A 26,924-nucleotide genomic window follows, 5' to 3' on the forward strand; every position below is an offset into this window, starting at 1 on the left:
GGGCTAGGAGGCTCATAGGAATGAAGGTTTAATTTGCGATTAGCAATTTGCTCATCACAAATTAGGAATTTTTCCAAGGGTGCAGGGGTGTCTCAAGAACACCCTGCTGCACCCCTGAAAAAGAAATTTGGGGGCATATGGCACACATACATGCCCTAAGGGCATGTGTTGGCGTCATATGGCACCTTTTGTTTTTTTGAAAAAAAGCTTTTTGAAAAGAATTCACAAATTACCACCAATTTACCACAATAGTTTCCAAATCCTTAATGTCATTTTTTACATATTTTTTGTTTGATACATTGCATTTAAGTAGTCACAAAATTTGCAAATCCTTCAGCGCAATTGCAAAATAAGGAATAGCAAATTTTGCTACTCCTTATTTTGCATCAAACTTGTTTGATACATACCATTTGTCTAATTAACATTCGCAAAGGCCGAAATTCGTAGAATTTTGTTCTTTGCGAATGCTAATTAGCTTGATACATATGGCCCCAAGTGAGGCCTGTCTTGCGACATGGTGCATCTTTTGCATCACTGCTGCATCGGTTTCATGTGGTACGTTTTTTTTACACCATGACATATCTGCCTAAATGCATCAATTTGTAATGTTGTCGCCTCATAGCAAATCTTTTGCACCGCCGCTGCATCATAAAAGTGACGCACGGTGGCACAAAAGAGGCATACACCTATCATAAATCTGTCCCTAGCATTTTAAAAGATTAATCCAGGATGACGATAAGGTGTGGCCTATCCAGAGGTTTGTTTAAGGTGAGGCCTACTCAGGATTGCAGATTAAAGTTACGCTTGATGAAGAATACAGAGGAGATAATACATGTAAAGGCCTACCAATGAAGTAAGTAATGTGCACTTTATTGCGCCAGTCATCATAAATGTATCCCTAAGCTTCTTATCTTGTTACAGATGAACCACCATATGTACCATCAAACTATTTTGCATTTCCTAAATAGCAAATTTTAAGGAATAAATAGCAATTCTTTACCATTCCTAATTTGCAATGAGCAAATTGCTAATTGCAAATTAGCACCGCCGCTGCATCATAAAAGTGACGCACAGTGGCACAAAAGAGGCATACACCTATCATAAATCTGTCCCTAGCATTTTAAATGATTAATCCAGGATGACAATAAGGTGTGGCCTATCCAAAGGTTTGTTTAAGGTGAGGCCTACTCAGGATTGCAGATTAAAGTTACGCTTGATGAAGAATACAGAGGAGATAATACATGTAAAGGCCTACCAATGAAGTAAGTAATGTCCACTTTATTGCGCCAGTCATCATAAATGTATCCCTAAGCTTCTTATCTTGTTACAGATGAACCACCATATGTACCATCAAACTATTTTGCATTTCCTAAATAGCAAATTTTAAGGAATAAATAGCAATTCTTTACCATTCCTAATTTGCAATGAGCAAATTGCTAATTGCAAGTTACCCATTCACTTCCATGGGCTAGGAGGCTCATAGGAATGAAGGTTGCAATTTGCGATTAGCAATTAGCTCATCACAAAATAGGAATTTTTTCAAGCGTGCAGGGGTATCTCAAGAACACCCTGCTACACCCCTGAAAAAGAAATTTGGGGGCATATGGCACACATACATGCCCTAAGGACATGTATAGGCGTCATATGGCACCTTTTGTTTTTTGGAAAAAAATGCTTTTTGAAAAGAATTCGCAAATTACCACAAACTAGAAGTTGGTGGTAGTTTCCAAATCCTTAATATCATTTTTTACATATTTTTTGTTTGATACATTGCATTTAAGGAATCGCAAAATTTGCAAATCCTTCAGTGCAATCGCAAAATAAGGAATAGCAAATTTTGAATTAAGGACATTTTAAGTAATTTCCACATGTGCAGTGTTTTCAAATTATGATTTGAAAATCGTTTTTGGGGAAAAGTAATCGTTTGCAAATTTATGACAAGGACATAATGGTGTATGCTTCTCTATAAGGCATTTCAGTGTCTCTGATGTCATTTTTCCCATATTACATTATAAGACCTTTCCCCATGGAGCACATTCCTTGTAAATATGCTCCCACCTGTGCATGGTGAATTTAGATTTTGACTGTTTGAGTCACATACCCATGTTAAAAGTCACCCCAAAAAATTGCAAACGCTTTAAAAAAACACATTCATGTGTCTTAAAGACATTTTAAGTCATTTCCCCGTGGACAGTGTTTTGTAAGTGGCGCAAAAGAGGCATACACCTATCATAAATCTGTCCCTAGCATTTTAAATGATTAATTCATGATGACGATAAGGTGTGGCCTATCCAGAGGTTTGTTTAAGGTGAGGCCTACTCAGGATTGCATTAAAGTTACGCTTGATGAAGAATACAGAGGACATAATACATGTAAAGCTCTACCAATGAAGTAAGTGATGTCCACTTCATTGCGCCAGTCATCATAAATGTATCCCTAAGCTTCTTATCTTGTTAGACATCAACCGCCATATGTATCATATAACTATTTTGCATTTTCAAAATAGCGAATTTTAAGGAATAAATAGCGATTCTTTACCATTCCTAATTTGCGATGAGCAAATTGCTAATTGCAAATTACCCATTCATTTCCATGGAGCAGGAGGCCCATAGGAATGAAGGTGCAATTTGCGATTAGCAATTAGCTCATCGCAAATTAGGAATTTTTCCAAAGGTGCAGGGGTGTCTCAAGAACACCCTGCTGCACCCCTGAAAACGAAATTTGTGGACATATGGCGCACATAAATTTTAACAACATTCCTTTACCTCAAAAACGATTTTCAATTCATAATTTGAAAACACTGCCCACAGGGAAATTACTTAAAATGTCCTTAAGACACATGAAAGTGTTTTTTTATTGCCTTTCCAGCATGGTTGGGTCACTTTTAACATGGCTATGTAACACAAACATTTAAAATCTAAATTTCCCATGCACAGGTCGGAGCATATTTACAAGCAACTTGCGCCACAGAGAAAGGTCTTACATTAAAATGGGAAAAATAACATCAGGGACAGTCAATTGCCGTATAAAGAAGCATACACCATTATGTCCTTGTCATAAATTTAAAAACAATTCCTTTTCCCCAAAAACGATTTTCAAATCATAATTTCAAAACACTGCACATGGGAAAATTACTTAAAATGTCCTTAAGACACATAAAAGCGTTTTTTGATTGCCTTTGCAGCATGTTTGTATCACTTTTAACATGGCTATGTAACACAAACATTCAAAATCTAAATTTTCCATGCACATGTGGGAGCATATTTACAAGCAATTTGCGCCACATAATTCATAATTTTCTCCTAAAAGCACACTATTCTCTATCTAAATTAAAGAAATATTTTCTCACCTTAGCAAATACTTTCAGTTTGAAAACAGTCTCAGAAACACACCAATTTGTCTTCAGCAGAGCAAAAGGTATGCACTCCAGAGTCTGCAGCTATCAAAAGCACAGAAATGCTGTAATTCTTCACACATATCTCTCATGTCACCCAATCAAAACTCTTCCCTCACTTTTTTTCAAATGAAAACCCTTCCCCCCTCTGCCCTTTCTGCATGGCAACCACCTCTTGGAAGACTTCTGGTGTTTGCAAGTTCACACAACTTTGTTGCAATTGAACTCTGAACTCTCAGTGCACCTGCATATCCAGTGCATTCTTTCATTTAATGATTTTTTATTGACCATTCAAAATACATCTTTCAAAGAACACATCCGTGCACCCTAACTTTCTGTTTTCAGCAATCAAAATCCACCAATCACTGTTACTGCTTCATGAACACAGAAACTCCACAGTTTTTTTCATTTTAAACTCTCATTTTTTCAACTGCCATTTCATTGCCACACTTCATCTGACTGCAGGAGAACCTTCTCTCACCATGTTTTCTGTCTGGATTGTTGGACATAGTTATATTCACTGGGCTCAAAGGTACGTTGAAAACAGGAAATTACCTAACCTCAATTTACAAGATGTGGAAATTAAGTGGTTTGGCCACAGAGGATTAAAATGTCACCAATTGATACCATTGGTGAAAACCTTTATGCATTTGCCCAAACCTGACCTGTTAATTGTGCACTGTGGAGGTAATGACTTGGGCACTTTGACTGGTGTAGGTCTGGAAATGCTTTTAAAGGACACCTTTGAGCAATTAATGGCACTTTTTCCTCAGACTGCCTTGGTATATTCAAATATATGCCAAAGACAGAAATGGAGGTGGTCAAACCAATTTTGTCCACAAATTGAGAAGTCGAGGAAGCATGTAAACAAATCTGTTTCAGCTTACATGAGAGACCATGGAATGGGCTCCCTGTACAACAATAACTTGCGTTACTACATGCAAGATATCTACAGAGGAGATGGAGTTCACTTCTCAGATGAGGGCAACAGAGTTTTCACTCTGAATTTAAGAATGTGCATTGGTACCTACTTATAAGTACCTAAATGTACCATAAACCCAAAAGCTCTTCTCAGAGCTACCCTACATCTGATCACTCACAATTATTATTTTACTCTAACATTTTTCACTAATTTCCAACAAAGTACGCTCCCTGGGGCGCTACCCGGTACGCGAACCGGGAGCTAACCTCGCGAAATTTTTTTTAAAAATGTTTTTTTTTTCACACATATAAGCCTCCTCAGCCACCCTCAGAAAACCTAGGGGGTCAAGATAACTCTACCGTGCCCCCTTCTACCCATTCTGAACATTATTTGCCCTCCATCTTGTATCTTAATTCGACCGAAACACAAAATGGTGGACTCCCGGAACGCTTAAGGTTCGCGAACCGGGGCGCTCAACGGTTCGCGTACCGGGTCGCTCTCTGGGAAGCGCACCATCAAAAAAGGTGGGAAAGTAGTTCACAGAAAAGCCACTGGAGACAATTTCACCAAATATAGATTAGCTCATACTACATACCAATCCCTACCATTTTCACAAATTTGATTGGAATTCCATTTAGTCATTTAGCCTGTAGACCTCTCTAAATACCGTGAGGTAAATTACTTCACAAAACACATCTGAAGTGTTGGAATTGACAACCAATGAAAATGTTACTTTCATTTTCTACTTTTTTTACCTGACATTTCATTGGTTATATACATGAATATATATAAAGGAAGAGAAGAAAACACCGCCATTTTGACTACTACTTCTTGCTGTACATTTCAATAGTATTTTCACTAATTCCTTCAACTTCTTTCTAAAGGTAAGTTTTTATTTTTAAAACTGAAGTATATTGTGCACTATAAGTTAATATGGTAAACTTTTTCTGATAGATATATACTATCCCTCTGTAGTAGTTATAGATTTAGAGAGACTTCTCTGTTATAGTTATGGATGGAGTTAGGCTTCTCTTGTATAATTATGAATTTACTTACGTTAAATCACATACACTTTTTTATATTCCTACTTCCACTCTGATACTATACACTGCCCAAAGATAAATTCACTGATAAAAAATGCCTATCTAAAATTATTCCCAACATTGCCCTATCTCTACTAATATATATTTTTTTAATCCAAATTTCAGGCAAAATGGAAGGCGAAAACCAAGTTTCTTTTGAAATGGACCTGCAAGAGAGCAGCCAAGAATTGATTGATACAATTGATCAAATTGACATTGAATTTTTCGATGAAACTTGGGACAATGAACTACTGCAATGTGTACAAGCAGTAGATAACCTCCTTGCAAATGAGGACATTTTACACCCTCAGAGACTACAATGTATATTCCATGATAATTATGAAATTTCTGACAATGAAATGTTAGAAAGTTTAATAAATTATGAAACACAATCACAATAAAAAAAAATGCTTAAAAAATAAAGAAAATAAAAAATAATCAACAAAAACAACAATCAATTAACATACAGCATTTGAAAAGTCTATCATTCATTTTTCATTGCAGTACGCTGCCCAGAACGCTTCCCGGTTCGCGGACCGGGCGCTCCCCACGCAAAAAAAAACAAAAATTTTTTTTTGTTTTTTTTGCCCCGCGGGGCCCTTTTAAAACCTCCACATTAAACCTAGGGGGTCAGGGAGGATCTAGTATGCCCCCTTATGGTCATTTTCGCCTTTGTTTTGGCCTCCTCTTGTCTCTCAATCCTACCGAGAGACAAGATGGCGGCCGCTCCGGACTGTTTAGAATGTTGACAGACACCGGAGAGCCAATCAGCTTAGCTACGCGAAGTTCCGGTACGCTTAAGGTCCGCGGACCGGAGCGCTGCCCGGAGCGCGCTTACAGATATATATCTTTTTTTAAACGTTAATTTCTCAAAATCCACTGGAGCACATATATTGAGACCTAGAAAAGGCACATCGGGCTACCAGTCCCTACAATTTTGCCAAGTTTCATGCAAATCCATTCAGCCGTTCGGGCTAAAAGTGAGGCCAACCGCCCTATGGAAAACTCAATGTTAAAAACACGTTTTGGGACCCCCCTTTTTTCTCGCCCCCCCCTTGACGAAACCCCCCCAAATTTCCAAGGGCTGCTCAGAAACAAAATGTTCCATTTTCCAGAAAATTTCAGCCAATTCCGTCCACAAACGCCAAAGTTATTAGACATAGAATTTTCAAAAATCCCATAGGGAAAAAATCCTAACTATATATACCTACTGGCGACCGCCAGTAGGTAATATATATATATATATATATATATATATATATATATATATATACACACACATATATATATATATATATATACATATATACATATACATACATACATACATACATACATACATACATACATAGACACACACACACAGTATAAATACACAATACACAAAACGCTTTGTTTTTGGTATAAGAAGACAAGCAACAGGGAGGCGAGTGGGTCAGTCAGGAATCCATTAGTAGATACAGTATCTACCAGAAAAAGCGTTACCGAAGGTAAGTAACTTATTCTTCTGCTGGATGCATCTACCCATGAATTCCTTACCTTTTGAATAGAATCCCCAAGCAGTCTTGCACTCTAGCTGTGTGGTAGTTTGCCTATAGCAAATAAATCCTGTACAACTGAACCGACAAAATAACTGTCCCTCCTCACATCGGAGTCTAAGCAATAGTGCTTCACAAAAGTGTGGAGAGAGGCCCACTGTACTGCTTTACAAATGTCAACTACAGGGACACCTATTGCTAAAACAGAAGTAGAACATTTTGCTCTAGTAGAATGAGCTCTAATACCTTTGGGTGGTTCTGTTAGCCATAGCATAGCAGATCTTTATGCACAGGATTATCCATCTGGACAATGTCCGCTTATGCACTGCTTTTCCTTTCATCTTGCCAGCATAACCAACAATGATAATCCAGTCTGAGATCATGAGTTCTGTCCACATAAAAGCTCACAGCCCTCTTAGGATCCAAATGATTAATTCTCTCCTCTTCTTTAGATGGATGTGGAGGAGGATAGAAAGTAGGAAGGGTGATAGACTGGCCCAAGTGGAGGGGAGTAACCACCTTTGGCGGGAAAGTAGCCTCAATACCAACTTATCTGCACAGAAAGTTGTTCCTTAATTCCTGCATTCCACGAACACGTCTAGCCGACATTATGGCTACTAGGAAAATAGTTTTGAAAGTAGTCTTAAAGGACAACTATGTAAGGGTTGAAATGGAGTATACATAAGGTAAGTTAGTACCAAATTAAGATCCCACTGATGCATAACATACGGCGTGGGAGGAGATTTGTTAATAAATCCTTAATAAATCTATAGGGGACTTAAAGAAGGTTGATCAGGTAAGCAAATGAATACAAAAAGGGCAGACAAATATCCCTTAACTGTTGCAGCTGCACATCCTTGATGCACAAAACATAAAATATCAAACAAATAGATATTTAATGGGTCAACATAATTTTCTTAGCACTACTTTACAAACTTCGCCCATTTGCCAGCATAAACCATCTTGATGGAGTGTCTTCTGGCCCATAATAGAACATCCACTACAACAGGAGGAAGAGAAAAGGAACTCTGGTTGCCCAGTTGCATCTCCAGTCATGTAGGTGCAGGCTCTGGAGGTGGGTGGTGTAGAACCTGCCTTTGCGACTGCAAGAGCAGGTCTGCCCTGTGAGGTAGACAGAGCGGAGGGCACAGCGCGAAGTGAAGGAAAGTGTACCATACTCTTCGCCGGCCAGTCTGGGGTTATTAATATGACTTGGACACGGCCTTGGCAAATCTTCGTCAGAACCCAAGGAATCAAGGGTAGGGGGGTGCGTAAAACAACTGGGCACCCCAGTCCAATTGAAACATGTCCCCCATAGCTCCTTGCAAGATACTTGAGGCTTCAGAATGATAGACAGTGCGTGTTTGAGAGTTACAAATAGGTCTAGCTGAGGCCTCCCCAATAGACAGAAAATGTGTTATACATGTTCTGGATGGAGAAGACACTAGTGATTGGCTGAAAAAATGCCGACTAAAACTGTCCACAAGCACGTTTAGAACCCTGGACAAGTGATATGCTATGTTGCGAATCTGGTGGTCCAGAGCCCAGGACCAGAGTCGTAGAGCTTCTCTGCAGAAAGGATACAACCCTACTTTGCCCTGCTTGTTCATGTGTCACATCATGGCAGTATAGTCTATGAAGACTTGAAGTGACTGACCGCAAAAGGAAGTTAGGAAGGCCCTGAGACCAAAAGTATTGCCTGCAATTCCAACAGATTGCTATGCAACAATCTTTCTTCTGCAGATCAAAGACTTTTGATCTCCAGTTGCCCCAGATGAGCTCACCACCCTAGAGTGGAGCCATCCATTATCAATGTGGCCACTGACGGTAGAAGGTGAAACGGCTTCCCTTCCGACAAAGTGATATGCACATTCTACCATTGAAGATCCACAGCAGAATTTCTGGAGGTCTTGACAAACTCTTTGAGATCCCCATTGATTTTTAACCTCTGGAGGGCACTCATATGTCAACATGCACAGGTGACCAAAAGAATTAAGGTGGCCATCAGACTTAGCAGGAATAAGACCTTCAATACTGGAACCTGAGCTCCATTGTGAAACATCGGAATCATAGCCTGAATGCCCAGAATACTCTGAGGAGGCGGGTAGGCTTGATTCACTGTAGTGTCCTGTACTGCCGTCATGAAAAGGGTTTGCTGAGAGGGCTCTAGGTGAGATTTGTGCACGTTGATGGAAAAAGTCCAGGTTGAACAACTGTGTTGCCAACTGCAAGAGATGCAACACCAACTCTGGAGTCTTGGCTTAGATCAGCCAATCTTCCAGGTAAGGGAATACTGGTATTCCGAACCTTCTAGGAAGCGTTGCAACCACTGCCATCACCTTTGTGAAGACTCGAGGAGTTGGAAGTAAGACCAAACGGAAGGACCACAAACTGATAACGTTGAGATCCCACCCTAAAACGGAGATAATTCCTGTGCAATTGTAGAATGGGGATGTGAAAATACACATCCTGCAAATCAATCAAAACCATCCAGTCTTCTTTCTCCAGAGCAAGCAGCACCTGTACAAAGGTCACAAAGCGATACAAAAGGGGATGATGGACGGAGCGTCTGAGCAAATCAAACACTCACCCCCAGTCAACTGATCTGGGTTTAATCCATCACCATTCTTTAGCTCACTCTGCCACCCCAGTTCAGACATGGCCATATGCAAATCAGTCTGACCCTGTGCCTCATGGGAACAGTCCAGCCCGAACTGCCAAGCCATGTCTTCCCTGGACCTGAAACAAGCATCCTGGGACTGGTTTCGGATTCATAATCCTCATCAGCCAGGCTATCTTGAATCCAGTGGCCAAGTGAGCAAGGGACTCATGTCTGAGCATACCCTGCCAACTTAGGGCGAACAAAGCGATACATAAGGGGATGATGGGCGGAGCGTTTGAGCAAATCAAACAATCACCCCCAGTCAACTGATCTGGGTTTAATCCATCACCATTCTTTAGCTCACTCTGCCACCCCAGTTCAGACATGCCCATATGCAAATCAGTCTGACCCTGTGCCTCATGGGAACAGTCCAGCCCGAACTGCCAAGCCACGTCTTCCCTGGACCGGAAACAAGCATCCTGGGACCGGTTTCGGATTCATGATCCTCATCAGCCAGGCTATCTTGAATCCAGTGGCAAAGTGAGCAAGGGACTCACGTCTGAGCATACCCTGCCAACTTAGGGCGAACAAAGCGATAAAAAAAGGGGATGATAGACAGGGCGTTTGAGCAAATCAAACACTCACCCCCCAGTCAACTGATCTGGGTTTAATCCATCACCATTCTTTAGCTCACTCTGCCACCCCAGTTCAGACATGGCCATATGCAAATCAGTCTGACCCTGTGCCTCATGGGAACAGTCCAGCCCATTGTGGTAAAAAAAAAATAGGTCAACCATACTCTCTCCGGACAAGCATGCTCCAAGATAGCAAAACTAGGGTTGCTTTTCGGCAATGTCTGCAGGGAAGGAAGAAGAAAAGAAAGATGTCTGATGAGCAGCTTCACGTTGTCCATCTCTGCCCTTCCCTCTATAACTTTTATAGAGGGGATTGGCAGGTTGCTATTTGCTATTTCCGTGAAAGGTAAAGGTTTCAGACGAACCTATGAAACTGCCTGTCATTTTTTAGGCTGTTTCCTGAAGACTGAAGATCTCCCCATCACTTTACTGTCCTTAAATCTCTTTAAGGCAGACTCTGCTTTGGTGCTAAACAGTCTCAAACCATCAAATGGAAAATCTATTAAGGTAGCTTTTGCACATTCCGCAAGAAACCAGACCCTCCTAGTCATGCATGGCTCCTTGTAGCAATTGAAGACCCTGTTGCCCCTGAATGAGCAGTATCTAGGCTCAACTGAATGACTTGGCGGGCAGCTGCCTGACTGTTGTTCAGTAATTCTGAGAAATGTCCTTGAACTTGGTCAGGTAATTTTGGGACCACTGTCTTGGCTGATTCCATTAACGCATGTATGTATCATTCTAACAAACCGGTTGCATTGGTCGAATTCAGGGCCATGCTACCAGAAGAAAACACCTTCTTTGCAGACTGCTCCATTCTCTGACTCTCCATCTGCTGGAGTCATCGGAAGACCAAGGAGTTGACTTTGAGGAACAGGATGCTTACACCACCAAACATTCACGAGTTGGATGGGTGGACAAGAATAATGGGTCTCCTGAAGAAGGTTTCTACCTCCTTGAAATGGTTCTAGACACTGCTGCGATGACACCGGTTTTTGTCAAATATCAAGAACAGGCTCAGTAAGAGCCTCATTAAAAAAAACAAAGGTTCTGATGAAGAAGTTGAAGAATGCAGTACCTCTGTCAGCAAATTAGATTCAATATCAGTAGATGTCAGAGGCAAATCCAGCATCTCTGCAGCCTTCCTTATCACCGAATGATATGTGACTTCAGGCAGAGGAATGCCTTTTGGGGGCAACAACTTCCATTCTGGGGAAGTATCCATACCACTCGCCACCTTCAAACTCAGGATCCAAAGACACTATTTTCCCTTCTTCTAAATCCAGATTATCTACTAAAGAGTACTGCTCCTCCCCAAGAAGCCTCTGTGCTCTCTCCATTAGTGTATGTTTAGATGACAAACCATCATATTGCACTTTAGACGGAGCAATGTCCGGAAGAAATATTTTTAATATTACGCTTTGATGGCAACCAGCACATTGCACAAATTTATCTATGAGGAATCAATCCTAATTTGTAGGAATATTATTTATTTTTGAGATAGCGCATCTTGCACTTTATTCATGTATGTTGGTATTGTACTGCACTTGTACTTTGTGTAGTTTTTCTGTAAAGATCAATTGATATTTTTATGTTTGCATGTAAAATGGCATATTGTATTGTATTTGGAAAGGAGCTGCCAACGTTAACTCAATTAAGAACAACATTTCGAGGACTAACATGGCTCGTTGTACTTTATACTAGTTATCGTCTGTAATTTATATGTACACCAGATGCTTATTGTCTAAATCGTTATGCAGTTTTTTTTCCTTTTCTGTATCCTCGGTTTCTGCTCAATAAAAAAAAAATCTGTTTCAACCCCAGCATCAATGAAAGCAGAACCAGCACTGCCAGGGATTTTGGCATCTGCATAGAAGACTTCTGAGGAACAAGAGTGGAGTATGAGACACCAGTACAGATCCAGTTGATGCCAAAGAAGGCTCAACCGGTGCCAAAGACTCTTGCTGAACCTCTTCCACTGGTGATGGAGTCTCTTTTTTCGGTGCTGGAAGGGGCCACCTAAACTGAGCCATCGCCATAAACGGCAGAACAGTGCCTGCTGCTATTGTGCCAGAAAACCTCCAGAGGAATACGAAAGCGGGCCCATGGGGCCCGCATGCACACCTGATGGAGTAACTGCCCTACTGAAAATGCTATACATAGTGTTCAGGATACTCGATAGGTCGGACCATGGAGTCCTAAATGCCAGGTACTCCTGTCTAGGAGGTGGAACCAGTGGGAAGACTGGATCCAGTACTGACTCCGGATCAGGCTGTCCAGGTGAAGACAAGGCCCTAAAGGTGATGCCGGAGTGACCCGCAGGAGACACCTCATCTCTGTTCTCATGAGTCTTCAAACCCAGGGACAGTGACCTCTGAGATTCATTCCTTGAAGAACAAAACCAGGAATAATGATGACCCTTCTTCTTGTGCTTCCTTTTCGAAGGCTTCGAAGAGTGGGAGAAGGGCATCTCCGAATGATGACGAGCCTTTGGACATCTTCTTTTCTCCTTCCTTGCCCATTAAGTGCCTTTGCCTCCCTCTCCTTCAGCGCCTTGGGATTCGTTTTCTGGAATGAAGAAAATGAGCTGATGTGGTCTGAGCACAAACACCAAAAACACTTGTGGTGAGGATCAAAAATTGCTATCTGAGGCTCACATACCTTGCAAGGCTTAAAACCAGACTACCTCAGAGGAGACACCTTTCCTGCAACAACTTTGCGATTTCCTGTGAAAAACCTAGGAAAAAAGTTATGTGTTGAAGGCGCAGAAAAGAAGGGTACTGACATCAGCACGCTGACTAGGGCTTCTTATCGCTGCGATGATGTCACGCAGAGTCGACCACAGAGCTATGGTATTATGCTGTCCTCTATGTGGGAGAGCGGTTTAGAAAAGTTCCTGTGAAGTACTGGTGCATTAATATATTCAAATGGTGAGGAATCCCCAGGGAGAGGAATACATCCGAAACAAATGCTTATCGCTCCCCTCTTATAAACTTAAATTGCTCGCTCACACTACCACAAAGAGAGCACTTGGGATTTTTAAAGTAAGCCCTGTTAACCTTACAAGAGTCATCTGTACTTTTTGCATGGTATGCCCTTACACTGGCATCACTACATAAAAAGCCAGCTTCCTACATTTTGTAGATCAGTGGTGGGATTACAGACTTGCATTTGCCGATACCCCTTGGTCACGATGTGTGTTTTCAATAACAAATCTACAATTAACACCAGTCTGAAATTATTTTGAAAACTGTTTGAATTTTTTTTTTAATTTTCTAATTGGACGGTTAAGACCTTGTGTTAAATGCCCCCACTACATTACGTTAAGACATTTAATAAGTACTAGTCAGTTGGGTCTTTACATTTTTCTAGAGAATTGGTCTTAATTTTCAGAAAAAAAACAACTGTACTAAACATGTCTGGCCCAGAGGATACAGTGCAGTAACTCAACCTGCCCCCTAATCTGAAGCTCAGTGTTCAGCAGTCAAGGACCCACTGTAGTGTAAAGCAATAACATTGCTACTGGGTCAAACCCTCCAAAGGCAAGCCTCTAGGAGGCCCTTGCAGACTTTGATGCAGCCCAGTTAACAAAACATCCTGTCGCCTCTGAGGAGGATGTCAGTGAACATGGGACTATAGTCCTTTCCCAAAGGGTTAGGCCCCCCCCCCAACTTAACCAGCGAGGATGAAGGCATAATCTAAATCATCTACCCTATCTCTAGACCTAGAGTACCCTTACGCTTCTGGCAGTAGGCCAGGAAACTCCAGGCACAGAAAATTAGAGGAACAAGACGAAGATGTATATCTTTCAAGACTAGCCAAGATAGCATCCCTTGAAGCCAAAATCCTGGCAATTGAAAGAGAAAGGGCAGAAATGTGTCTAGCACCAATGGATGATGGCAGCAACAAAATAAATGAGGAGGAAACCTTTGGTCTAAAAATCCCCAAAGGGATTGTCTCTAACTGTGTTGAGTGATGACATCACAAAACGGTTTACAGCCTTCGAGGGCTTGTTAAATGACGAAGTTACACCTGAAACACTGGGGCTCTACTGTTGGAGTTAATCTCAGGAAAGTGCAGGGACAGACTCCTTAAACTTGAGGAGGAATAAGCGGAGTCCTAGGACCTCATGAAGGGTCCCCTCAACTATGGCTTTGGTCTCACAACTGAGGAGTACAGGGTCAAATACAGGGGGACTCAAAAATCCTGGGTAGACTTGGTTGACTTCTCAGTCAAGACACTAGTTGGCTGGCTGAAGGGCAGTAAGGTGCAAGATTATGACGGGCTCTACAATTTGTTGATGAAGGAGAATCTATTGATTAATTGCACATCTGAGGAACAGCATCAGTACCTGATGGACTTGGGCGTAGCCTCTCCTCAGGAGTTGGGGGAGAATGCTGAGCACTGGGTCAAAACAAGAGCGTCCAGAAAGGACCAGGGTGGGGGTGACAAAAAGAAAGGGGTTACTGCCCCTTCCCAGGGGAAGATGTGGGACAAAAAGAGGGGAAAACCTAAGGAGTCTTCTAAAGATCTGCAAAAACCTGTTCAGGAGGGTGTGAACGAGAGAGTCTTTCCAATCCAATGGTGGCTACCAGGGTAAAAACTGGGATGCCAAAAAGGCTTGTTGCCATCTCTGCAAGCAGAAAGGACACTAAACTGGGGACTTTACCTGCCCCAAAATGGTTTCCACTAGTGCAGCACCTTCAAGGGTTGCTAGTCTCCAGATGGGATCCCTGGTGACCAGGTCAGAGAGCCTACTAAATCTTAGTCTCGGAAGGTGGGGTGGATATGGCTACCCTAGCTCTCTGGCCCAGTAACCTGGAGAAATACAGACAGAAGCCACTTAAGGGCACTGAGGTAGAAACACAGAGATACAGGTGCAAATGTCACCATGGTGACTGAAAAAACATATCCAACAAACAGTACTTCACATGACAGACCTATCCAGTTATCTGTTCTGATAAAATAACATTTTTTATACAGTTTTATATAGCGCAAACTAGACCCAAAGATATCAGGTATCAGAGCTCTTTACATGAGCACCAGTTATGTTACAGATGGACACATTAATTTCTGTTAGGCACGGGGAGATTACGTGATTTGCCCAGAATCAAAGGATGTTGAGCGTCGTTGCCAAGACTCAAACCTAGTTCCCTAGCTTCGAAGACGACCGCTCCAGCCGTAAGGCTACACCCTCTTCCCTAATATCGCCAAGGTTCACCCCACGGTTATGGAGACCTTGGAATGGAAACGTGCTATAGGCCAGAAGAAAGTGTTCATGTTCTCAACCATACCAGTTGAAAGTCTGCTAGAGAATGATCTGGGTACCTCTGTATGAGCGGAGTTTATGATGAGAACCCATGCAGCCATGTTGGGAATACCTGTAGGGTTTGTGTAAAAACAAGACGCACAGAGCAAAGCCTAGGGTGAACAGTGGGTCTTGGAGCCTGGAATAATGGTCCAGGAAACCTCCAAGATAAAAGGCAGGAAGGCTGGGAAACCACCTTACATCCAGACAACAGCCCAGGTCCCCTCTCCCCAGGAAGAAGACCCATCAGCACTAGAGGAAACCTAACCTGAAGAACTTGGGCTTTACACAGCCGAGCTCCTACGACCAGGGGAGACCCTCTATGAAAGATCTATGCCATGGACAAATAAACCTGCTCCATACCTGAAACCCTGAGATAGCAAGCTGCTGCACACCAATGTGGTGGTGGTGGTGGTGGTGGTGGTGGGACCCGCAGGACCTTTTGGTAAGAAGTACTTGTGTACGCAGAGGCTAGAGATCCCAAACATGGTGTCAATAGGAGAAAGGTAGTGCCTAAAATCTACAGAGAGTTTCTACTCACTTTGGGTCAAGACATCCCCTTAGCTGGGCATTTTGGCCAGATCAAAACTTAGGTTGGTTACCCACTTCTACTGGCCAAACATGTCCCAGAAAGTGAAGGAGTTCTGTAACTCCGGTGTATCCGGTCACACCAATGGCAAGACATGAAACAAACCAAAGGCCCCGTTAATTCCACTTCCAGGAGTTGGTCTTCCCTTTGGGGGGGGGGGGGGTGAAGAGTCAACAATGTTGGTCCCTGTGACCCTCAAACAGCTTCAGGCAACAGGTTTATTCTGATGGTGGATTATGCCACCAGGTATCCTGAGGCTATTCCCCATAGGACTGTCACTGTCCTGCAGTTGACCGGGCCCTCTCTAGTAGCTTTACTAGAGTTAGTTTCCCCTAAGGAGGTGGTTTCATACAAGGGTAGTAACTTCAGGTCTGCTTACCTGAAGGCAACGTGGACTGAGTGTGGGGTGACTTATAAGTTCACTATACCATATCATCCACAAATAAATGGACTGGTTAAAAGGTTTAACAAGATCATTAAATGTAGGACTATAGAGTTCCCTAAAAAGCTCAGGAGGAGATGGGATGTTCTATTATAATGCCTGAGTTTTGCCTACAGAGAGGTGCCACAGAAAGGAGTGGGATTTAGCCTCTTTAAGCTTTTGTTTGCCAATCCTGTTAGGGGTCTTCTGAGTATAGTAAGGGAATACTGGGAGAAGCCTCTCAAAGAGCTTAAACTGGACATAGCGGACTATGCACTTGGCCTTCGGTCCAGGATGGCTGTGTACATGGAAAAAGCAAACCACAACCATGAGGCTAGCCAATTGCTCCAGAAGAAATGATTTTACCAAAATAACCAGGGCAAAATGTATGGGTATTGGAGCTTGTGGCACCTAGGGCCCTCCAGGACAAATGGAGTGAACTGTACCCTATCCATGAAAGAAAAGGTTACATACTTGGTGGACCTTGGCACTCCTAGGTGCCCCCAGAGGGTCATCCATGTGAATCGCCCAAAACCCTTTTATGATAAGGCTGATGTAACTATGCGCATGGTCACGGATGAGGGACAAGAAGAGTGAACCTCTCCCTGATCACCTCTCTTACAACTCTAAAGATGGACCTGTTGAGGGAGTTCACTTGCCACACACCCTCACTGACCAACAGCAAACTTACTGTAGGCAAGTCTTGGGGCCGTATGCCGAGCTATTTTCCCTTAATCCTGGTCAGACAACCTGGTGCACACATGATGTGGACACTAGGGACAGCCATCCTGTAAAAAAAAAAAATGTACAGACAGTCTGCCAAGTTAAGGAAGGCAGCAGAGCGGAGGTCAGCAAGATGCTGGAGTTAGGGGAGGTTAAACCCTCTGAAAGTTCCTCTGTCAGCCCAGTGGTCTTAGTCCCCAAACCTCATTCCAAGGGAGGTAAACCTGAGCGGAGGTTTTGAGTGGACTACAGTGGTCTCAATGCAGTGACACCATATTCCAAGGGCAGATGAGCTTACGGACAGGCGGGGTGCAGCAACGTTTTGCAGTATCTCTGACTTATCAGGATACTAGCAAATTAGTCTCACTCCAGGAGCCAAAGAGAAGACCGCATTCTCTACCCCATTTGGACATTACCAATTTATAGTAATGTCATGTGGTCTAAAGAGAGCCCCTGCAAACTTCCAGAGGCTGGTGTACAAAGTCCTGGCTAGGCTGGGGTCTTTTAGTGAAGCATATCTAGATGATACTGCTGTCTATAGCTCCACTTGGCAGGATCACCTGTTCCACCTTGGGAAGGTCCTTGGGGCCCTGAAGGAGGCCGGTCTCACTATACAGGCCAGTAAGTGCCACCTTGTAGGTGGAGGCCTGGTTCAACCCTTACAAACCAAAATCCAGACTTTTGTGGACTGGGTTGCTCCACCAACCCAGACTCCAGTCAGGGCATTCTTTTGCTTGACTGGGTACTACAGGAGGTTTGTGAAGGGGGTAGCACTATTGTGGCACCCCTCACAGAACTGACCTCCAAGAAACACCCAAAAAAGGTTAACTGGGCAGTGAGCTGTTGAAAGGCATTTGACACCCTGAAAGAAGCAATGTGCTCAGCACCCATACTCAAAGCTCCAGATTACTCTAAGTCGTTCATTGTGCAGACTGATGCCTCTGAGCATGGGATAGGGGCAGTACAATCCTATACGAAAGATGAAGGCCAGGACCAGCCTGTTGCTTTTATTAGCAGGAGTTTACTCCCCAAAGAAAAACATTTGAGTGCCATAGAGAGGGAAGTCTTTCTTGTGGTCCGGTCACTGGAGAAGCAGAAACCATACCTCTTTCATACCCAGTTCCTTGATCAAACTGATCACAGATCTCTCAGGTGGTTAATGCACATGAAAGATGAAAGCCGGCAAACTGATGAGGTGGTCCATCTACTTAGAGGGAAAGAACTTTTACAGTGGAACACGGACCTGGGACTGACCATGCCAATGCAGAGGGCCGTTCCAGGTTTTTCCACTTAGGTTAGTCTCATTCTCTTTTGTTTTAGTTGTGTAAGAAAGTGCCTCTTTTAGACATGGTCACCCCCACTTGTTGCCCACTGGTATGGATGCTTTTGATTGGAAATGCACTGGGTCCATGCTACCCAGGACCCAGTGCCAGTGCTCATTTCCTAAAACTACACACGTCAATTGTAACACAATTGGCAAGTACTTTAGCACTCTTGTAAGACCCTGGTAAATTGTTCCCCAGGAACCCAGGGCATGGGTACTAAAGGGGGTCCGTAAGGGCTGCAGCATGTAATATGCCAACCAAAGGGACCCACACGCAAGCTACATGCAGACTGCTGCCATTGCAGGATGCGTGAAATTATGCAAGCCATTTTGAAAACACAATATTGCCCACTCCATATACAATGCCCACGTACCCTGCATGCACTATATTTAAGTCACTCCTACAGCAGGACTTCAGAGCCCTAAGGCATGGTGCATTATATTATGCATGAGTGTATATCTGCACAAGCCAACATGCCACTGTATTGCCTAGTTCCATTGCTAGGCATTGCAAGTGCTCAGGAAGCCATTTTGAGGACATGTACTGGGCATTCTTCATTAAGAGTATCCCAGCTTCGTAATTGCTTCACTGGAAGTAATGGTGCTTGGTGTCAAACATCTTGTCTTATTAAATCTATACTGATGCCAGTATCAGATTTATTAAGACACACACCCAAAGTGCACCGTAGAGGTGCCCCCTGTAGCCCTACTGGTCTTAGTGTGTTGGCAGACTAGCATCATCCACCCTACCACCCCAGACTGGTTTCCGAACCCCTGCAAGGGGGAGCCCGCGCTCTCAGAGGCCAGGAACAATGCCTGCTCGGCAGAAGGTGTTCTCGCTTACACCAGCAGTATGTCTAGCAATTTAGTATATCAAGGCCGGACGCTTAAAAGCCTCTGCTGACTTTGACATGCAACCCCAGCTTCCTCCCAGACCTAGGGAACACCACCCCCTGCCCTGGGGCACATATGGCACCCGGGAAGGCAAAACAAAAGTTATTCAGAAGGCGTGTTTCACCCACAGGCCGGCCACACCTGTAATGTGGGTTACCTGAAGTGAATAGCCAGAGAAGGGTGTCACCATTCTTGTTTTTGGTAAATAGGGACTTCTGGGTCAGGGTTAAGCCAATCCTCACTGGAAGTGGTCATATAGAGGGTGTAGTCACACTAGGGGTAGGTAGCCCATTGGCTACTTCTTCGTACTCCCCTAAATTGAGTATTTTTTAAAAAATGTCTTTATTGCATTTTATAAGAGAAACAGCAAGATGGATTTACAAGCCCCCCTACCCCCCCCCCCCCGCTCAAAACCGCTGTTGTCCTCCGCATACACAGCTTCAGTGCGTCATAATCAATAAAGAGAAAGGTATACACAGACATTCAGCCAACAACCCGAAGTCGGGCAGGCGGCGTTCCATCACAGCTATTAAAGATTTTGCCATTAACAGACATTCCGCATAGTCAGCCTGCACAATACAAAGGGATCCCCCTGAGTCCTGTCCCTTTCGCTCCCGGCAGTGAACACTCCCAAATTCTATTCGTGTGTGGATTCAGCAGTGCTCACCTTGCTTGTCTAAATTGAGTATTTAGGAGTCCCCCGATACCAAGTCTGCAGATTAGACTTCCTGGGAATGGAAGGACAAAGAAGAGATGGCACCGCAAGGACCTGCACCAAACCCTGCTGTGCTGCTTGCTCCTTAACAATTGCAAAGCAATGACTTGTCCTGCGGTTGTGTGTCTCCCAAATCTTTGGAGGACTGTCCAGCACTTCAACAACCAGCTATCATCTCCCTTGGGGTAGTGGAGCAAAACCCCTGCATTCGCAGACAGCAACTGCATCTGTCGGGATCACTGTGTTGTTGGCCATCAGGCGGACTGAGGGAGCCTAACATCAGGAGGAGGTCTTTGTGGCTCTAGTAAGTCAGCCCCGTCTCTAAGTAGTGTCGAGACGCTAGACCCTCCAGGAGCTTGCATTCACTGATACTCTGGTTACCAGGGCACTTGCATCAGCCAAGGCTTGTTCCACATCCAGCCCACACACTACCACCTTGGAAGCCTTCCTGCACGTCGAGGGACATCAGGACAGGCAAAAAGCACAACCAGAGTGGCTCTGCGGTCTTGTTTTTCTACCCTCTGCAAGTATACTGAGAACCATGAGAGCCTCAAACTCAGGTGGGCGGCCAGCTACGCACCTCAGCACCAGAGCGCCACAGCCTGGGTCCACAGCTTCTGACTTCATCCCCTTAGCCTGGGGTCCCACCAACCTGAGCCCTCATTTGAGTTCACCAAGACTTGCCCCCTAGTCCCCCCACTTGCAGCTTTTGTTTCAGGTCCCATTGATTTTAACAGTAAATCATTTGAAACTATCATCCCGACCAGCCCCTCTGCTCCCAGGCACACCAGGACAGGTAAAGTGAACCTGGTGGTGGTACATAGGACCTTGACCCCTAGCACCGTAAGTCATAAAGGGCAAGACTGAACTCCACTTTCCAGTTTCCTATGTGTGTTTTTCTCCTTTAGGATAACACTATAGGGTTCAAGGCGCATGCCTCAAAGACCATTATTGAAGCTATTTTTGTATTTTCTTCCAATATAGAGAAGCCTAAGTTGCTTGACCACACTACCACAAAAAGATCACTTGGGTTTAATAAAGTAAGCCCTGTAAACCTTATAATCAATCATTCAATCAGAGTACTTGTAAAGCACGCTACTTACCCGTGAGGGTCCCAAGGCGCTGAGGGGAGGAGGGGTGCTGCTACTGCTCAAAGAGCCAGGTCTTGAGGAGTCTTCTGAAGGAGAGTAGGTCTTGGGTCTGCCGCAGGTGGGAGAGGAGGGTGTTCCAGGTCTTGGCGGCGAGGTAGGAGAAGGATCTGCCGCCGGAGGTCGTTTGTTGGATGCAGGGGACAGCGGCGAGGGCGAGGCTGGCGGGTAGGGGTGTGGCAGCGGAGTCTGCTGTTCAGGTAGGCTTGTCCGGCGTTGTGGAGTGCTTTGTGTGTGGGTGAGGAGCTTGAAGGTGATCCTCTTCTCGACGGGGAGCCAGTGTAGGTCTCTCAGGTGGGGGGTGATGTGGCTGTGGCGGGGGACATTGACGATCAGTCGGCCGGAGGTGTTTTGGATGCGTTGTAGTCGTCGTAGGTGTTTGGCTGGTGTGCCCTTACTTTGGCATCACTACATAAAAAGCCAGCTTCCTACACTAATTAGTTGTGGAGGACAACTTCTCACAAACGGCCACAATGGCCCCCTGGTATGTGTTACAGGTGTACACCTGCATGTTCTTCGCTGCCAGTAGATATGATGAGACATCTACTGAGCAAGAGCATAAGGCTCTCGAAGAGAAATTTCATAGCAGCTACTAGAACCCCTAAGTTATCCTTCATGCCAACTGAGAGGATTCAATTCATTGGTACAATACTGGACTCCAGGCTTACAAAGGCCTGCCTCTTAGATATAGGATTGGTCGTTAGCAAGATGTGGATTACTTCTTGAGCATTGAGACCAACTTGGTGATTACACAGATTTCTAAGATTACTGGCACACCATGCCAGGAAGGAACCGAATGCTAAGCACCAAATAAGCTCCATGCAAATTCAGTTAGCTGAACGAGGACCTCAGTCCTGCTAATCCTGGACTGACCTTGCTATGCAGACTTCAGAACCCCAATAGTTTTGGTGGGATGTCCCATCTGCTGCTCGCAATCTGGGTGGCAGCTAGAGAAACAGACTGAAGAATTTGATGGTTGCAGCATTTGGGCGATTCACTGTGCCCCATCAATAAATCTTATCAACTTCTATCTCTACAACTAGACTTTTCTTCCAATGTACAACAAACTTTCAGTGCATGTTTGGGACAAATCATACTTGCAAGAACAGTCTTCCTTCCAGTGGTGAGATCTGGAGTTGCGATTCATATACCACATAACAGACCACTCCTATGGGAGGATGCAATGGGGCATTTGTTCAGTAGCTGTCAGTAGATTTGTAGTAACTGACCTTACAACACACCATGCTGCTTTTCCTATTGATGGGATAGACCAAAGAACGGCAGTGCAAGTGGTACATTTTCCAGAAATTCCTCCGCTTTCAACCCATGGTATCAGCCATCCAGACTCCTTTACGACTGACTGGAATAGCAGGAACAACAAATGTGTCTCCTGGATGGTTAAGGACCTCAGTTCCCATGGAGACAACATTTTGGAATGCACAGGATGTTAATGCGCCCTTTCCATCGGACTGCTTTTCTTCAGGCGACTGGGAGATTTCACGATATTGATAGCGTGTAGACCTTTCATGTCATCACCATAAGTGGTTGTCAGACCTGCTTCAGAGGGAACACATCCTCGGATCAATAAAGTCCTGTCCAAACAAAAAGCGAGGGTGTAGCAATTCTCCATGCATTACACCGAATGCACGGTCGATAAACGCTAAGCCCACCCGCAGGAAATGTGGGTTATTTCACATGGACCCAAAACTGAATCGAGTCCCAGGGGTCAGGGCTAGGCTGGATTCTGACCTATCCGTGTTGAATTAAGGAAGAACGCATTTTTCAAAGACAGCTAGCAGTGCAACGTCTGCTGCTTGAGAACAGCTGGTACCAGAATCAATACTTAAGTGACGATATGGGCTGTGGAATCGACAATGAAATGCAGTGTACAGACCTCCCAGCATGAAATTGTGGTACTTATTTGGTTCCTGCAGGATTCATGCAAGTTAGTACTTTTTCATTATCTATATCAAGTAAATAAAGTCATTTTGTTAGCTGCACGGACCAAAGACAAAGTCCGCATCGATAGCATAGGACGGAGTGAAGGACCCACTAAAGGGTTACATGCCCATTTCCTTAATAGAAAGTAGAAGAACTCTCTTTCTGGGAAGGGACCTATTTACCTTTGGAAAAAGTTTGCGATTCAGACTGCGTCCATAGTAGCCTGGATGGTAGTAACTGCTGGGGTTGCAGTGTAAAGACATTCTTCAGCACGGAGCAGACCTATGCATCAGTGGTTATCGGGGTCCAGTGATAGTATGGAACAATGAGCTTCCCTCTGCTCTACAGGTGTAAAGAAGGCCTCCTGAGGTTTCTCCATACAAAGACAACTAATCTCCAAGGAAGGGAACTGACCTCGGCTTCTGCTGAAACATTTTTGACTGCTGGTTGCTTCAAGAAGAAGAGAAGTTACTTGCCATTTGTAATGCTCTTTCGGGTGGATACTTTAATTGCATAATAATAATAATAATAATAATAATAATAAAAGCTTCTTGTATAGCGCCTGCTTACACTAAAAAACAGTGTGTCCCCGCACTTTATGAACATGGACTGGGCTGAATCCGGGAGAAAAGAGGGAGTGGATAGGTGGGGAGAGGGGGCTCATATCTTCGGGAACAGATGAGTTTTTAGCTTTTGGCGAAATATTTTCTCTGATGTTTCCATTCTGAGTTCAATGGGAAGTGAGTTCCATTGTTTGCTAGCCAAGTATTTGAAAGACCTACCGCCCATTCGCGCCCTGTAGATTCTGGGCACTTGAAAGAGCATTTGACCTTGGGATCTTAAGGGTCGTTTGGGTTGGTATTTGGTCAGTAGTTTTTGGAGGTATACTGGTCCTTTTTCTTAGTCAATGCGGTGAGTCATGCACATTGTTTTAAAGACAATGCGTTCGCGTATGGGTAGCCAGTGGAGGGTGGCTAAGGCACGTTTCCCGGATGACCTTCTGGATAGGTTTAGTGCTAGTCGGGCAGCGGCATTTTGAACACATTGTAGACGCTGGAGACCTTTTTTGCTCAAGCCCATGTATAGTGAGTTACTATAATCAAGATGGGGTGTTACCAGGGCGTGGATCAAGGTTTTCCTATTGGTGGCAGGGAGGGAGTCCAGGGTTTTGCGTAGAGTCTTAAGGATTCCGTAGCATTTGCCTGCAATCCCTCTAGTGTGGTGTTCAAAAGAGAGGGTTGTGTCTAATCTAACCCCTACGTTTTTGACCTGCTCGGAGGGCTTTGGTATGTCGCCCAATTCTAATGGCCACCATGTAGACGACCAGATGGACGGAGTATTCCCCCAACACGAGGAGTTCTGTTTTATTTGCGTTAAGGCATAGACAGTTGGTATTCATCCATCTAGCGAGGTCACTGAGGCACGCCGAGAAACTAGCAGAGGCTTCCTCGGGCGGCTGAGATAGTGTCACCACCAGCTGATTGTCATCTGCATATGACACTATATCAACCCCATATGCCTCAGTAATCTTAGCCAGGGGTGCCATATACAGATTGAATAATGTAGGGCTCAAAATTGAGCCCTGCGGCACCCCGTGTCTGAGTGCTCGAACTACCGATTTGAAAGGAGGGCAATGGACTTGGAATTGTCCATTAGCCAGGAACGCGCACATCCATTTGTGAGCCAGGCTGTCAATTCCAGCCTCGCTAAGACGTGAGAGTAATATGGGATGGGAGACGGTGTCAAACGCCGCGCTCAGGTCTAATAGAAGGAGCGCAGCCGTCATCCCTTCGTCCACTCTACCTCTTAATAGCTCCGTGGAAAAGAGAAGAGCTGATTCCGTAGAATGGTACGCTCTGAATCCTGACTGTGAGGGGTGGAGGTGGTGACCTTCTAAGTGCTTTATCAGTTGGATGTTAACTATCTTTTCCACCACCTTAGCGCAGAATGGCAGGAGTGATATAGGACGATAGTTGTCCAGCTGGGTTATACTAAGATTGGCCTTTTTCTTAATAGGGATGACCTGCGCTACTTTCCAGTTTTGTGGTACCTGGCTCGTCTGGAAAGATAGTTTAATCATGTGACTTATATGATCTACCAGTAGTTCAGCTTGGTTTTTGAAGATCTTGGGGCAAGCTACATCTTTGGGGGAGCCCGATTGGATGCGGCGGATGATTCTCAGCACCTCAGTGTTAGCTGGTACTAAAAAATTGATTTAGATGACAGGTGTTAAGTGATTCAGCATTAGTAGCATGATTAGTGATCGGGCTATCCATGATCTTCAGGAAGGATTTGTGGATATGCTCTACTTTTTGGACAAAGAAATTTGCTATCGCTTCACAAGTTGCTGTAGAATGAGTATCTGGGGATGTAATCCTGTCAGATGAAGTGAGTTCTTTGTAGATGACAGAGTTCTTTGGTGGAGTTATCCGCTGATTCAATTCTTTTACTGAGGAAGTTTCTTTTGGCTATTCTAATCCTTTTATGGTAATTTTTTATACTAATTTTGTAGTCAAGTTTGCCCTTTTCCTCATAATTACAGCGCCAAATGCGCTCTAGCTTTTTGCATTTTGATTTGATAGCTTTTAAATCAGTGTCAAACCATTGTGCCGATTTGGAACATCTTACAGGTGTCTTAGTAGTCCAAGGTGCAGTTGCGTCTAGCGCTCTTGTTAGCCAATTTTCGTAGTCTGTCCAGGCTTCCTCTATACTTTCTTTCAATGGGGGGGTGTCTGCTTTAAGGGCGAGTTCTAAATCACCTTGTCTAAGTTTTCCCCATTGTCTGTGCTTAGATGTTGTCTGCTTGGTTTGTTGAAGTTGTTTATGTCCACCTGGGATTGTGAATTTAATCAAGAAGTAATCTGACCATAGTACCTGAATAGGAGGTTGGACCACCAATCCCTCCCAATTTGCAAAAATAGGGTCCAAAAGATGACCTGCCTTATGGGTAGATTTAAGGGATTGTAATTTTAGATTGAGCATTTCTAAGGATATAATTAGTCCTTGTGCCTCCGTATTCTTTTCATTCTCAAGATGGAGGTTTAAATCTCCTAGGATAAGAAGTTTGTTGTAGCGTAGAGCAGACTGGGTAATTACCTCCATCAGATTTTCTATGAAATTTGTGGCTCCTCCTGGCGGGCGATAGATTAAGTAGCCATTGAAGGTTATGTTAGGCTTGTATTTAATTGTGAAAAAAGCGGCTTCGCTGTCTTTAATCATAACACTTTCCAGGGTGCATGTTAAGTCGAGTTTATGGATGAGAGCAATACCCTCTCCCCTCTGTTTATCTCGGTTCAATTTTAGTATGCCATAGTTTTCAGGTAGAGATTCTAGGATATCTGGGGAGGATTCCTCATCCAACCATGTCTCAGTCAAAAAAAGGGCTTCTGGTTGTTGTTCTGTTAACAGATCGAATATTTCAAATTTATGTTTTCTTAGCGAACGACAATTGATCTGAAACATTGTCAGAGATTTAGTCTTATGTTTGGAAACATTGTTGGTGTTAGGATTTTGGGAGCAAGTCCTACAGCTCAAGGGCATCAAATCAGCTTTCCATGAATGCTTGCAAGTATTCCTGATAGGTGGACAGAGTTTTTCTAGCTGCTCTTTAGAATATGTGATCATTCTTGGAGGGTCGGGAGGAATTCGAGCAGGAGTTTGTGCCCCCGTCCCCGGTCGGCCACGGACAGGC

Source organism: Lissotriton helveticus, chromosome 8 (assembly GCF_964261635.1).
Source record: "Lissotriton helveticus chromosome 8, aLisHel1.1, whole genome shotgun sequence".
Lineage (NCBI taxonomy): Eukaryota > Metazoa > Chordata > Amphibia > Caudata > Salamandridae > Lissotriton > Lissotriton helveticus.